Below are 16,319 nucleotides of genomic sequence, written 5' to 3'. Positions count from 1 at the left end.
ACTTTTTTTGGAGCCCTCGCTCTGTGCTTGGCGCCGTGCTGTGTGCTATGCAAACTGTCCTGTTTAGGTAGGCAACCAAAAGGGCTATTGCAGATGAAATTTTAATACCATAACGTAACTGGGAATTTCATCGTAGTCTTTTCTGTTGGAACTCGGCTGGAAAGGGATGCAGGAGAAAACTGTTTCTTGCAGTGATTTACAGCAAATGTGTTTACCCTTGACTAAGTCTCGTTGGCTGACTGGGGATACCCTCAGAGGACATGGGGGGTTGACTCAGTAGAGGCTGTCTATTTCTTTTCTACACTGTCCTTAGTAGGGTGAAAAGTACCAGTGCCAAGGCCTTCCAAAACGCCAGGGGACAGGGATGGTGGGTAAGGTGCTGGCTTGTTGCCTTGGCAGTTATGTTGCTGTTGGCTCCTGCACCTGCGTTTGGCTGGTCTCCGTGTGTGTGCTGGTTTCTTTTGATGCTGGGGCCATTGGGTATTGTCTGACAGAACAAGTTGGGATAGGAAAGGAAAGTTCCCTTTGGAGTAATGCTTTTCTGCGTCTTTTTCTTCGTTGGAAGCAAACAGTGTAGGTATGTCTTTCAGTCTGTCATCACATATTAATTGAGCACTGAAGGTGTGCCTGCTTTTGCACGAACGCATGCTGACAGTAGAAAGAGCATATGCTTCAGAGTAAGCAAGGAATTGGGTCGCCCACGTGGTAACCGATTTGGGGCAGGTTATGGGGATGGTAACATCTATCAATGAGGGTAGTTGTGATGGTTACAAAGAGGGAATGTATGTCAGGTATCTAGGCCAGTGCCCACCTTCAAACGGGTGGTTGGTAAATAATGGTCATTATTCTAATGCGGTGAGTGTGTATGGTGAGATAGGGACAATGTGCTAAGAATACAGAGGTCTGTAAGAGGGGAAAACCCTGTGGAGGGGAAAGGGGAAGGACCAGAGGGAAAGGTTTCCAGGGAGGAAGTGCTGTGCTCATTCAGTCAATGAGTGGTTGAGGGGCTGGGAGATGGAAGGGGGTGGGGAGGGGGCAGTAGGCACTGGGTTCTTGGATCCTAGAGCAGGACCTTATTGTTTCTAGAATTTTTTTCTAGTTATTTATGTTATATTTTTCAGATTGTAAAACTTACAGTCAATATAGAAAGTATACACAGGTGTTTTGTTCTTTCCCTCCTCTTCCTCCTGCCTTTCCCAGCCCGTTTAAATTAGTATTCCCATTAAAGATGTTTAACAACGTACAGTAAGCCCCCTACATACGAACGAGTTCTGTTCTGAGAGCACATTTGTAAGTCCAGTTTGTTCGTAAGTCCAACAAAGTTAGCCTAGGTACCCAACTAACACAATCGGCTATATAGTACTGTACTGTGATCGGTTTATAATACTTTTCACACAATACATAAAAAACAAACACAAAAAAATAAAACATTTTTAATCTTATGGTACAGTACCTTGAAAAGTACAGTAGTCCAGCACGACTGCTGGCACATGGGCTGGCACTGAGTGAACAGGCAGGAAGAGTTACTGACTGGAGGAGGGAGAGGAGGTGGGAGATGGTAGAGCTGAAGGGTCGCCAGCAACAGGAGACGGAGGAAGCTGCAGTTTCACTCACGGCTGGCTGACGTTGGGGGACCGCACCTTCACAGATTGAAGGCTCGTGTGTAGGGGCCTTACTGTAATTCTTTTCAGTGGTATCATCAGTCATTCACAATCCTCCCGGAACTCCCCCTTTGCTAGAGGAAGACAGCACCCCCCCATCATCCACCTTACTCTGTAGATGACGCGTGCTGTGGTTAGTTTTGTTATTGGCAGAATGAGCCTGCGGGAACTCACGTGGTACATCTCCCTAACGCCAGGCCCATCCCTCAGACAGGAAGACCCTTTTTTTTTATTTTTGGCTGTATTGGGTCTCTGTTGCTGCACGTGGGCTTTCTCTAGTTGCGGTGAGCAGGGACTACTTTTCGTTGTGGTGCACAGGCTTCTCATTGCTGTGGCTTCTCTTGTTGCAGCACGCAGGCTCAGTAGTTGTGGCTCGCGGGCTCTAGAGCGCAGGCTCAGTAGGTGTGGCACATGGGCTTAGTTGTCCCAAGGCACATGGGATCTTCCTGGACCAGGGATCGAACCCATGTACCCTGCATTGGCAGGCGGATTCTTAACTTCTGTGCCACCAGGGACGTTCCCAGGACCCTTGGTTTTAAACCCCTTGTTTTTAAAGGTGCTGTTTTGACCTTCTTAGACTGACAATCTTCTTAAACATTAAAATAATTATGTAATACTCAATTCAAGAGAATGTGAGATGAGTATGTATGTGTGTATATACATGCACATACACATGTTATGTAACACAGCAGCATAATGAACTCTGGGAATATACCACCCAACCTAAGAATTAGAACATCACCAATATGATGGGTGTAAAAATGTAACACCAGAAATGTTAAGGACACTCATCATTTCTTGCTACTTTTGGTGTCTGTGGACTGAGAAAACAAACTATACTACTGACCAAAACAGCTACTACACGTTTCATAAAACATTTATTTACTTATTTATTTTAGAGATTACAGCTCCATTTTCATGCATTTGAAAAACAGTAGACCGCTATGTGGGGTCTGCACATAGTGGAGACCTGAAGCTTCATCACTGAACACACCATGGGTCACCGGGTGAGTTTTCCTCACCTCTGAGATGGGAATCATGATAGTGTCTATGTCACAGGATTAAATGATAAATTATTATGTGTGAAGTACTTAACGCAGTGCATCGCACATAGCAAGCAGATGAGCGGTAATGAGTGTGTGTGCCGTGTTTTAGTTGTTCAGCCTGTTGATTGCTGGAGTATGGAAATGGAAGACTCCACAGTTCCCAGCGCTCAGGTTGCAAGCTACTGAGTGGTCTGGACAGGGGTTTGAGCCATTGTTTCCAGAGTAGTGCTTCTTCCTGATGTTAAATCACATCTGTATTTTTTTCTCTTTAACGCTCAATGATGAACCTGACTATCTAATATACTAGCTCTGATATCTTGTCATTCCAGCAAGTCTGGGAGCCTTGTGAAGGTAAAGACTTGGTCTTAATATTTCCTTGGGCTCCACTGTTATCTGAGCTCCGTGGGGTGAGGAGGTTGGGATATTTGGTGGTTGTCCTGCTGAAAGAAAGTCGTTTTTCCCTTCTTTTAAAAAATAAAGTCTAATTTCCAGCTTCAGACTAATATATATTTTTGTTTTGCTCCTCGGGGCAATAAAAAGTAGCCCCAGTCTTCATCCTTCTGCGTTTGTGGATGAACTGAAATTCGGATTTGGCCTCATTCATGGGAGGGTCCAGTAGCCAATCGCCTATTTCAGCATTGTTTTCAGCCTCCCCAAACTTGTGTGTGATCAAAGATCACATGTTTGTCCGGGTCATCATATCTAATTAGCATAACTAGAAGTAGGATTGCCTTTTGGGAAAAATCTTGCCCTGCGTCATCCTCAGTGGAGAGCAAATGTGTATTTAATATGGTAAATAAATCGTGCTCTGCAGTGACCTCAGGAACAACCCAGCAGCTCTTACTACTGAGACATTAAGAAATTATTGTTCCTTCAGTATAATATCAAACTTCTGTTAAGTGGTCTGCTGATATTTGTAAACGATTAAATTGTAATAATAATAAAAAAAAACTTGTATGAAAGTTCAGATTTACTCTTGTATCCCAGAAGTCCCTTCTGAGTTGGTAACATCAAGCTTTAGTCAAATATTGACTTTAACATTTACCGTTTCAGCATTTAGCCAAAACGTGTACTCAGAGCACCTCTGAGTTTACCCCTTCCCGTGGGCCCTGCAGGTGGGTTGCTCAGCAGCCCTTCTCTCCAGATCAGTCTCCTCCAGGGGAACTATTCTGGTATTTCCTTGGGCTGACTGCCTCAGCTTTAATTTCCTCCTGGGTTTCTGGAAGCCCTAGCCAGGGTGGGAGTACTCATCCAGATTCCTGCACAGACCAGACAGAGAGAGTCTCACACACCTTCGTGGAGGGGTAAGGGGTGTCTATTTGTCTTAAAGGGGCTCTGGATTTGCCACGGGCTTCACTGGTCAAGCACTTGACCTCTCAGCTATCCCCTTCCTTTCCCGTGGAGAACAGCCCTCAGCCCCTGTCCTCAAGATGTGCGCCCACTGATGCTTGTCGCCATTACTTCCTGTAAGTGGCCAGTTGGTGCAAAGCTGTTTATTGAGTGGGTCGGGAGGCTTTGAGCCACGGAGTGGGTGGCGGCTGCTGGGGCCATAGGGCATGGGCCGACATGCTTTGGCCGCAGGCTCTCGGTCCCTTGGGGTCCTGGGGCCGAGAGTCGGGAGCGCACCCGCGCTGGGTACTGAACTCAGGACTGTAGGGCAGTACTGCACTTGCCCTCGGTGACAGCCCTCCCTGTGGCTTCGGATTTGTTCCCAGAGCAGGTGCTGAGTTGAGTGGGCAAGGCCGCCTGCGCGCTGGCGAGGGTCGCCGGGCTCAGGCCCGGGCTGTGGGCGCGGCTGCCCCGAACTCCTGCCCCAGGGACGCGACCGCAGGCGGCTCTCGGCCCTGGATGGAGGGACGGGGGACTCAGGGACGGAGCTCGGTCTCATCAGCCGGAGCGGGGCCTGCGCCTGAGGCTTCTCTGGGGGCTCGGGGCTGGGTCGCCGAGAGCCTTGTGCGCGCCCCGGCCTCCGTGCCCGCTGGTGCCCTCTGGGGGCCCCGGAGCGGCTGCCTGGCACGCGAGAGGGGCTCAGTAGACTCGGGAAGAGGACAATTCCGGAAGGACAGTGGCCCGCCCAAGGCCCCGCCCCGGCGAGGTGGCCAGCGAGGCACGCTCCCCGGCGGCCGGTCTTCGGAGAACTCGTGTGACCGGGTCACCCGCCCCGAGCGCAGGACATCTTCCCGGCCGGCGGGGAGAGCGCGTGCCCGCGGGGGACGCGCAGCCAGGCGCACACCCGGTTCTCGGCAGCAGGGCCTGCTTTTCCTCCCAACTCTTTGCACCTTAGTTTTTGCTTGTACTTGTGTCATTGGGATAATATCAGCGGCCGGCTCTTTGGGAGCTTTTATACGTACTGCTCTCGGTGTTCACCCCCGTCCCCTCCCACCCCCTCCCCGCTTCTCGCCTTCTCCGCCCCCTGGAATCCGGCGTATGGGCACGTGACCTGATGTTTGAACCGCGATTTTGGTTAAGACCGAGCTTGATCAAACGTACCGGGTTCATTTTTATCTACGAAGAAGAGGCATATTGATTGAGCACCTGCGAGGGCGCCGGGTCAGCCCGAGGGACTGTGGGTGCGTCGTCTGTGAGGCTGTCGTAGCCCCTTATGGCATAGACACGGAGAAGTGAGAGCAAAGGAGAGACTGCGGCTGTCGGTCTGCTTCAAAGTGCAGGGCGGTCGGGTGTGTGGCGGGGAAAGTGTTCTGGGAAGGCCTCACAGAGACCCAGAGTTTGAGGAAGCTCTTGAAAATGGATAATATCTTATTTGTTTATTTTTTAAAAAGATATAACATCACGAGTGAAATAATGTCACTTGCAGCAACATGGATGGACCTAGAGATTATCATACTAAGTGAGGTAAGTCAGACAGAGACAAATATATGATATCACATATGTGGAATCTAAAAAAATGATACAGATGAACTTATCTACAAAATAGAAATAAACTCACAGACATGCAAAACAAATTTAAGGTTACCAAAGGGGAAAGGGGGTGGGAGGGATAAATTAAGAGTTTGGGATTAACAGCTACACACTATTATATAGATAACCAAAAAGAACCTATTGTATAGCACAGGGAACTATCCTCAATATCGTGTAATAACCTATAATGGAAAAGAATCGGAAAAAGAATATATATATATATATATATATATACACACACATACATCTAACGAATCACTTTGCTGTACCCCTGAAACTAATACAACATGGTAAATCACCTATACTCCAGTAAAAAAAAATTTTTAAGTAAAAAATTTAAAAAGATATAACGGGCTTCCCTGGTGGCGCAGTGGTTGAGAGTCCGCCTGCCGATGCAGGGGACACGGGTTCGTGCCCCAGTCCGGGAAGATCCCATCCCACATGCCGCAGAGCGGCTGGGCCCGTGAGCCATGGCCGCTGAGCCTGCACGTCCGGAGCCTGTGCTCCGCAACACGAGAGGCCACAGCGGTGAGAGGCCTGCGTACTGCAAAAAAAAAAAAAAAAAAAAAAAGATATAACAATAAATGTATAGCTTGATAAAGTTTTACATAGGTATGTACCCCCCTAACTACCAGATCAAGAAACAGAACTCGTCAGCACCCCAACAGGCTCCTGCATGGCCCCTCCCGGGCAGTAACCATCCCCAAGAGTAACTGCTATTCTGACCTCTCCCAATAGATTAGTTTTGTCTGTTTTTGAACATCATTCAGAAGGAATCATGCAGTATATACTTTCTGTGACCGGCTTCTTTCATTCCACATGACGTCTGTGAAATTCATCCACTGTCTTGCATATAGGAGTAGTTCATTACCTTCCCTTGCTATATAATACTCGATTGTGTGAATATACCACCGTTTACTTGTCCATTCTGTTGATGATATTGGGGTTGTTTCCAGTTTGGGGCTATTACGAATAAAGCTTCTTATGCACATTCTTGTACCTGACTTTCGGTGGACATAAATGCTCATTTCAGTTTGGTATATACCTAATAAATGGAACTGCTGGGTCACAGGGTTTTTCTTATATTTAGCTTTAGCAGATACTGCCAGTTTTCCAGAATCAGGGTGTCAAGTTACACTCCCACCAAGAGTGTATGAATTCCAAGTTGCTGGACATTCTTACTAGAACATGGTATTGTCAGTACTTTTAATTTTATCCCATCAGGGGGTTGTAGTGCTATGTAATTTATATTCGTTGATAGTTAATGAACACATTTTCATATACTTATTGGCTATCTGGATATAGCCTCATTTGTGAAGTACTTACTCAAGTCTTTCGGCCTATTAAAAAAATTGTATTGTCTATCTTTTTGTTATTAATTTGTGGAATTTCTTTATATATTATAGATAAGATTTGCTTTGACAGATACATTGCAATAATCTTCTGGTCTGTGGCATGGCTTTTCACTCACATAATGGTATTTTTTTTAATGTTTTTTAAATTGAAGTATAGTTGATTTACAATATTGTGTTAATTACTGCTGTATAGCAGAGTGATTCAGTTACGCATATATGTACATTCTTTTTCATATTCTTTTCCATTCACATAATGGTATTTCTTGATGAACATTTTAATTTTAATGGAGTTCAATTTATTAATCTATTTTTTATGGTTAGAGATTTTCTTTAATAGACTGTATTTTTTAGAGCAGTTTTAGGTTCAAAGCAAAACTGAGCAGAGGCACAGAGATTTCCCACATACCCCCTGCCCCCACGCAGGCATAGATCGCCCCCCACACCATTAACAACATCCCTCATCAGAGTGGTACAATGTTACAATCGATGAATCTACTTCCACACATCAAGGGCACCCAAGGTCCCTAGTTTATATTAGGGTTCACTGTTGGTGTGGTACTTTCTGTGTATTTGTACAAATTTATAATGATGTGTATCTATCATTATAGTATCATGCAGAGTAGTTTTACTGTCCTAAAAATCCTCTGTGTTCTGCCTATTCATCCCTCTCCTCCCCGCTAACCCTGGGAAACCCCTGATCTTTTTACTGTCTATAGTTTTGCCTTTTCCAGAATGTCATGTAGCTGGACTCATACAGTACGTAGCCTTTTCAGACTGGCTTCTTTCACTTAGTAATATGCATTTAAGGTTCCTTCATGTTTTCTCACGGCTTGATAGCTCATTTCTTTTTAGTGCTAAATAATATTACGTTGTCTGGATGTACTACAGTTTATACATTCACTACGGAACATTTTGGTTGCTTCCAAGTTTGGAAATTATGAATAAAGCTGTTTTAAACAGCTGTGTGCAGGTTTTTGTGTGGACATAGTTTTTGACTCCTTTGGGTAAATACCAAGGAGTATAATTGCTGGATTGTATGATGAGTATATGTTTAGTTTTGTAAGAAACTGCCGAGCTGTCTTGCAAAGTGTTCGTCTTGCATTTTCCCACCAGCAACAAATAGGAAATCTCCTTCCTGTTGCTCCACATCCTCGTCAGCATTTGGTGTTGTCAGTGTTCTGGATTTTGGCCATTCTAATGGGTGTGTGTAGTGGTATCTCATGGCTGTTTTCATTTGGTTTTCCCTGATGACATGTGATGTGGAGCATCTTTTCATATGCTTATTTGTCACCTGTATATCTTCTCGGTGAGGTGTCAAGATATTTTTTTTAAAAATATATATATTTATTTATTTTGGCCTCACTGGGTCTTAGTTGCGGCATGCATGTGGGACCTAGTTCCCCGACCAGGGATTGAACCCCGGCTCCCTGCATTGGGAGCACGGAGTCTTACTCACTGGACCACCAGGGAAGTCCCAAGGTGTCAAGATCTTTGTCCCATTTTTTTGATAAGATTGTTTGTTTTTTTACTGTTCTGTCTTTTTTAAAAATAAATTTATTTATTTATGTTTATAATTTTTTTTTTTTTTTTTTTTTGCGGTACGCGGGCCTCTCGCTGTCGTGGCCTCTCCCGTTGCGGAGCACAGGCTCCGGACGCGCAGGCTCAGCGGCCATGACTCACGGGCCCAGCTGCTCCGCGGCATGTGGGATCTTCCCGGACCGGGGCACGAACCCGTGTCCCCTGCATCCGCAGGCGGACTCTCAACCACTGCACCACCAGGGAAGCCCCTATGTTTATAAATTTATTTATTTTATTTTATTGTTTTTGGCTGTGTTGGGTCTTCGTTGCTGCGCACGGGCCTTCCCTAGCTGTGGAGAGCAGGGGCTACTCTTCGTTGCTGTGCACGGGCTTTTCATTGTGGTGGCTTCTCTTGTCGCGGAGCTCGGGCTGTAGGTGTGTAGGCTTCAGTAGTTGTGGCACACGGGCTCAGTAGCTGTGGCTTATGGGTTCAGTAGTTGTGGCTCACGGGCTCAGTAGTTGTGGCACATGGGCTTATTTGCACCACGGCATGTGGGATCTTCCCAGACCAGGGATTGAACCCGTGTCCCCTGCATTGGCAGGCAGATTCTCAACCACTGTGCCACCAGGGAAGTCCCTACTGTTGGGTCTTAAGTGTTCTTTGTATATTTTGGATAACAGTCTTTTATCTGATGTGTCTTTTGCAAATATTTTCCCCCAGTCTTTGGCTTATCTTTTACTTTCTTGACACTGTCTCTTGTAGAGCAGACTTTTTTTTGAAAGTCTTTATTGAATTTGTTACAATATTGCTTCTGTTTTTTACATTTTGGTGTTTTGGTGGTGAGGCATGTAGGATCTTAGCTCCCTGACCAGGGATCAAACGCACACCCCCTGAATTGGAAGGTGAAGTCTTAACCACTAGACCACCAGGGAAGTCTCCGACATCTTTAATTTTAATGAAGTCTAGCTTATCAATCCATTTTTTCATGGATTGTGCCTTTGGTGTTGTATCTAAAATATCATTGCCAAATTCAAGTTCATCTAGATTTTCTCCTATGTTATCTTCTAGGAGTTTTATAGTTCGGGATTTTACATTTAGGTCTGTGATCTATTTTGAGTTAATTTTTGTGAAAAGTGTAAGATCTGTCTAGATTCATGTTTTTGCATGTGGATGTCCAGGTAGTTCCAGCACCATTTGTTGAAAAGAGTAGCTTGGCTCCACCGTATTGTCTTTGTCAAAAATCAGTTGACTGTATTTATGTGGGTCTGTTTCTGGCCTCTCTTTTCTGTTCCAATGATCTATTTTTCTATTCTGTTTTCTTGATTCCTGCCACTTTATACTAAGTCTTAAAGTCAGGTAGGGTTAATCCTCCAGCTTTGCTCTTCTCCTTCAATATTGTGTTGGCTATTCTGGGTCTTCTGCCTCTTCAGATAAACTTTAGAAGTTTGTCAGTATCAACAAAATAACTTGCTGGGATTTTGATTGGGATTGTATTGAATCTATACACCAGGTTTGGAAGAACTGACATCTTGACAGTTTTGAGTCTTCATATCTATGAACATGAAATATCTCTCCGTTTATTTAGTTCTTTGATTTCCTCCGTCAAAGTTCTGTAGTTTTCCTCATATAGATCCTTGTACATATTTTGTTAGATCTATACCTAAGTATTTCATTTTGCTTTTGGATTTTCTACATAGGTGATCATGTCATCTGTGAACAAAGAGTTTTATTTCTTTCTTCTCAGTCTTGGGTTAGTGATTTTTCATGTGTGTCTTGTTTAAAAAAATCTTTGCTTATTCCATGGTCATGAAGATATTCTCTTTTTTGTTTTTACTTTTCAAAATGGACGCTTTTTTGTTTTACTTTCACATTTAGGTCTATGATCCATCTCAGATTAAAATTTACATATAGAGCCAGGATTGAGGTTTATTTTTTTTCGTACGGATGTACATTGACCCAGTACCATTTATTGAAAGACTATCCTTTCCCCACTGAACTGTGGTGGCTCCTTTGTCGTCTATCATGTGTGACCATATATTTATGCCTGTTGTGGACTCTTTTTTTTTTTTAATGTTTTTAAAAAAATTTTATTTAATCTTTTTGGCTGCGTTGGGTCTTCGTTGCTGCGCACGGGCTTTCTCTAGTTGCGGAGAGCGGGGGCTACTCTTTATTGTAGTGTGCGGGCTTCTCATTGCAGTGGCTTCTCTTATTGTGGAGCACGGTCTCTAGGCATGCGGTCTTCAGCAGTTGTGGCACATGGGCTCAGTAGTTGTGGCACATGGACTTAGTTGCTCTGCGGCATTTGGGATCTTCCCGGACCAGGGATCAAACCTGTGTCCCCTGCATTGACAGGTGGATTCTTAACCACTGCACCATCAGGGAAGCCCCTGTTGTGGACTCTTCTGTTCCATTGGTCTGTTAATTATCCTTGTGCCAATAACTTGACATCTTAGTTGCTGTAGCTTTAAAATAAGTTTTGAAATCCAGTTTTGTCCTTCTGTTTCAAGATTGCCTTGACTCTTCTAGGTTCTTTGATTTTCTGTATACATTTTAGAATCACCTTGTAAATGTCGTTAAAGAAATCTAGGATTCTGACTGGGATTCCATTGAATTTACACATCAAATTAAGGAGATTTGACATCTCAAAATATGGAGACTTCCAGTCCATGAACATGATCTATTCTTCCATTTTTATTGGTATTCTTTCATTTTTTTCCACAATGTTTTATGTTTTATATTTTTCAGTATAGAGGCCTTGTGCATCTTTTATTAGATTCATTCCTAGGTATTTTTTAGTTTGGGTGCTCTTTTTTTTTTTTTTCTATACTGCAGGTTCTTATTAGTCATCGATGTTATACACATCAGTGTATACATGTCAATCCCAGTCGCCCGATTCAGCACACCACCATCCCTACCCCACCACGGTTTTCCCCGCTTGGTATCCATACATTTGTTCTCTGCATCTGTGTCTCAGTTTGGGTGCTCTTATAAATGCTATTTTCGAAAGTTTATTTTCTAACTGTTTATTGCCAGCATATAGAATGCACTTGATTTATTTGTTTTTATTTATTTTAATTGTGGTAAAATATACATAACATAAAATTTATCATTTTAACCATTTTTAGGTGTATAATTCAGGGGTACTAAGTACATTCAAGTTGTTGTACAAACATTCAATTGATTTCTTTTTGGTAACAGCCTTACTGAGATAGAATTCAGACACCATATAATTCACCCATTTAAAGTGTAGAATTCAGGGAATTCCCTGGTGGTCCAGTGGTTAGGACTCAGCCCTTTCACTGCTAAGGTCTGGGTTCGATCTCTGGTCGGGGAACTAAGATCCTGCAAGCCACACAGTGCAGACAAAAGTGTACAATTCAGTGGCTTTTCGTATATTCACAGAATTGTGCAACCACCACTACAATCCATTGTAGAACATCTTCGTCACCCCGTAAAGAAATCTTGTACCTTTTAGCTATCATCTCCCAACCATCCTCAGCGCCCAGCCCTTGGCGACCACGAATCCACTTTCTGCCCATCTATCCCCCACCCCACTTTTTTAGACTTAATTTTTATTGGACTATAGTTGACTTACAATGTTGTGTTAGTTTCAGGTGTACAGTGAAGTGAATCAATTATACATATACATATATCTGTTCTTTTTTAGATTCTTTTCCCATATAGGTCATTACAGGGTATTGAGTAGAGTTCCCTGTGCTGTACAGTAGGTTTACCCCCTTCTTAGCTCACAGGTATTTAAGAGTTTGAAAGAATGGCTAGAGCTTCATCTCTAGGCATGAGTAAAGCTTTCAGAATTCCTGCAGACATCTTACCTGCTCCTGGACTTCCATTGGTCTTTTAGACACTAGTATTGTTTTGTTGATCTGCCTGCTTTTTAGCTCTTTTTCTTTCTTCTGTTCTGTTTCTTACTCATGAAAGAAAGAGGTGTATATGTGACACCCACCACTCTCCCTCTCAGGACCTCAAGGCGAACAAAGCTGCTTCTCCTGTCGGTGGCTTCTTCCAGCCCCATCGCATGTCCTTCTCTGTGGTGTGCCTTTCCCTGGGTCATTCAGCTGCTGCTTGAAAACACCTACCTTTCCCCGTTTCTATTCTCCAATTTTTCTTTCTCTCATGCAAGTGATTTTTAAAATCAGCACTACTGAGTTATAATTTACATGTGCTAAGTCCACCACTTTTTTTTTTTTTTTTTTTTGCTGTACGCGGGCCTCTCACTGTCGTGGCCTCTCCCGCTGCGAAGCACAGGCTCCGGACGCACAGGCTCAGCGGCCATGGCTCACGGATCCATCCGCTCCGCGGCATGTGGGATCTTCCCAAACCGGGGCACGAACCCGTGTCCCCTGCATCGGCAGGCAGACTCTCAACCACTGCGCCACCAGGGAAGCCCTAAGTCCACCACTTTTAAGCGGATAGTTCAATGAGTTTTGACAAACGCCCATAGCCATGCAACCACGACAACAGTCAGGATGTAGAACGTTTCCTAAATTTATCCCCCAAAGTTCACTTACGCACCTTCACAGTTAATCCCTAGCAACCCTCCTCCCTGGGCCCTGGCACCCACTAATCCGTCTCTTTTTATAGTTTTGCCTTTTCTAGGATGTCATGTGAAAGAATTACACAGGATGTCTCTTCTGTGTCTGGCTTCTCTCACTTAGCATAATGCTTCTGAGTTGTACCTACGTTGTGGTGTGTATGTTGTCGTCTGTATTGGTAATTTGCTCTTTGTTTATTACTGAATAGTATTACGTTGTGTGGATGTACCACAGTTTGATGATCTATTCACCAGGTGAGGTTTTGGGTTGTTTCCAGTTTGTGGCTACTAGGAACAAAGCTGCTAGAACATTCTTGTACAAATCTTTTTTTGGAGATATGTTTTCATATTGTGTGTATACCTAGGAGCAGGACTGCTAGGTCCCATGGTAACTATATGTTTGACTTCATAAAGAACTGCTAAGCTGTTTTCTAAGTTGGTTGTACCCTTTTGTACTTCCACCAGCAATGGATGAGAGTTCCATTTGCCCTGCATCCCTGCCAACACTGACTGGTCTTTTAACCATTCTAGGGGTTATGCAGTAAAATATCATTGTGGTTTTATTTTTTTTTTTTAATTTAATGTAATTTTTTTTTTTTTTGTGGTATGTGGGCCTCTCACTGCTGTGGCCTCTCCCGTCGCGGAGCACAGGCTTCGGACGCGCAGGCCCAGCGGCCATGGCTCACGGGCCCAGCCACTCCGCGGCATGTGGGATCTTCCCGGACCGGGGCACAAACCCGTGTCCCCTGCATCGGCAAGCGGACTCTCAACCACTGCGCCACCAGGGAAACCCCCTAATTTAATTTTTAATTGAAGTATAGTTGATTTACAATATTGTGCCAATCTCTGCTGTACAGCAAAGTGACTCAGTCATACACATATATTCTTTTTTTAATATTCTTTTCCATTCTGGTTTATCACAGGATATTGACTATAGTTCCCTGTGCTATACAGTAGGGCCTTGTTGTTTATCCATCCTACATATAATAGTTTACGTCTGCTCATCCCAAACTCCCAGTCCTTCCCTCCCCCACCCTCTCCCCCTTGGCAACCACAAGTCTGATCTCTATGTCTGTGAGTCTGTTTCTGTTTCATAGGTTCATTTGTGCCATATTTTAGTTTTCACATATGAGTGATATCATGTTATTTGTCTTCCTCTTTCTGACTTACTTCCCTTAGTATGATAATCTCCAGCTGCATCCATATTGCTGCAAATGGCATGATTTCATTCTTTTTTATGGCTGAGTAGTATTCCATTGTATATATGTATGACATTTTCTTTATCCATTCTTTTTTAAAAAAATTTTTTTGAAGTATAGTCGCTTTACAATATTGTGTTAGTTTCTACTGTACAACAAAGTGAATCAGCTCTACTTATACATATATCTCCTCTTTTTCGGATTTCCTTCCCATTTAGGTCACCACAGAGCACTGAGTAGAGTTCCCTGTGCTATACAGTAGGTTCTCATTAGTTATCTATTTTATACATAGTGTCAATAGTGTATATAGGTCAATCCCAATCTCACACCCCCCCTTCCCTCTTGGTGTCCATCTGTTTGTTCTGTACATCTGTGTCTCTATTTCTGCTTTGTAAATATAAGATCATCTATACCAATTTTTTCAGATTCCACATATATGCATTAAAATACCATATTTGTTTTTCTCTTTCTGACTTACTTCACTCTGTACAACAGTCTCTAGGTCCATCCACGTCTCTACAAATGACCCAGTTTCATTCCTTTTTATGGCTTAGTAATATTCCATTGCATATATGTACCACTTCTTCTTTATCTACCCCTCTGTTGATGGACGTTTAGGTTGTTTCCATGTTCTGGCTATTGTAAATAGTGCTGCTATGAATATAGAGGTGCATGTATCTTTTTGAATTATAGTTTTGTCCAGGTATATGTCCAGGAGTGGGGTTGCTGGATCATATGGTAATTCTATTTTTAGTTTTCTGAGGAACCTCCACACTGTTTTCCATAGTGGTTGCCGTAACTTACATTCCCACCCCCAGTGTAGAAGTGTTCCCTTTTATCCACACCCTCTCCAGCATTTGTTATTTGTAGACTCTTTGATGATGGCCATTCTGACCAGTGTGAGGTGGTTCCTCACGGTAGTTTTGATTTGCATTTCTCTAGTAATTAGTGCTGTTGAGCATCTTTTCAGGTGCCTACTGGCCATCTGTATGTCTTCTTTGGAGAAATGTCTATTAAGATCTTCTGCCCATTTTTCGATTGGGCTGTTTGTTTTTGTGTTGTTGTTGAGTTGTATGAGCTGTTTGCATATTTTGGAGATTAAGCCCTTGTGTGTCACATCATTTGCAAATACTTTCTCTCATTGTGGTTTTAATTTGCATTTTCCTAATGGGTAATGATGCTGAGCATCTTTTTGTGTCCTAATTTGCTATTTTGTATATCTTCTTTTGTGTTCATCTCTTTTACCTATATAAAAAAATCAGATTGTTTTCTTATTGATATGTAAGAGGGGTGTGTGTGTGCATGGCACTGTGCTATACTGAATAATGGCCCTCCAAAGATGTTCATGCCCGAATCAGCAGAAGCTATGAATACGGTAGCTTGGACCTTGAGTTGGGGAAATTACCCTGGTGGGTCCAGTGTAACCACAAGTGTCTTTCTGAGATGGAGGCAGGAGGGTCATCACCAGAGCTGGAGATGTGACAGCGGAAGCAGGAGTGTGTGCTGTGGGCCCACAAGCCAAGGAGCGTGAGCAATCTCTAGAAGCTGGAAAAAGCAAGGAAACAAATTCTCCCTGGGGCCTCTGGAAGGAGCACAGCTCTGCTGAGACCTTGATTTGAGCCCAGGTGAGACTGATTTTGGACTTCTGACCTCCATAACTGTAAGAAAACTGATTCGTTTTGTTTTCAGCCTCCAAGTTTGTGACAGTTTTTTATAGCAGCGGTAGCAGTATACAGACACTCAGTGTTTATTGAGTGGTTTGAAGCTAGCTTTTCTGCCTCTAAGTCCAGTGTTGCTTGTTTCTGCCATATTGTTCGGGGGGGGGGGCAGGGTGCTTCAGGTGGTGGGAGCAATACGAGAAGCTGCCCAAGGTGGACATGAGCGTCTCGGTACAGAAGCAGAGGAGTCTTAGGTGGAGTAGAGCGGGCTGGAGGAATGGGAGATGAGATTATTTAGTGGAGAGCACTAGATTTTGGAAGCAGAGGAACTTAGGCTTGAGACGGTAAGAAACCACTTAGGTGTTGGAGCAGGTAGGCTGTTTTTGAGTCACAGCAGGGGTGGCTGGACA

This window comes from Grampus griseus (genome assembly GCF_964374135.1).
Source record: "Grampus griseus genome assembly, chromosome: 11".
NCBI classification, from domain to species: Eukaryota; Metazoa; Chordata; class Mammalia; order Artiodactyla; family Delphinidae; genus Grampus; species Grampus griseus.
Note: the sequence above shows the minus strand (reverse complement) of the source record.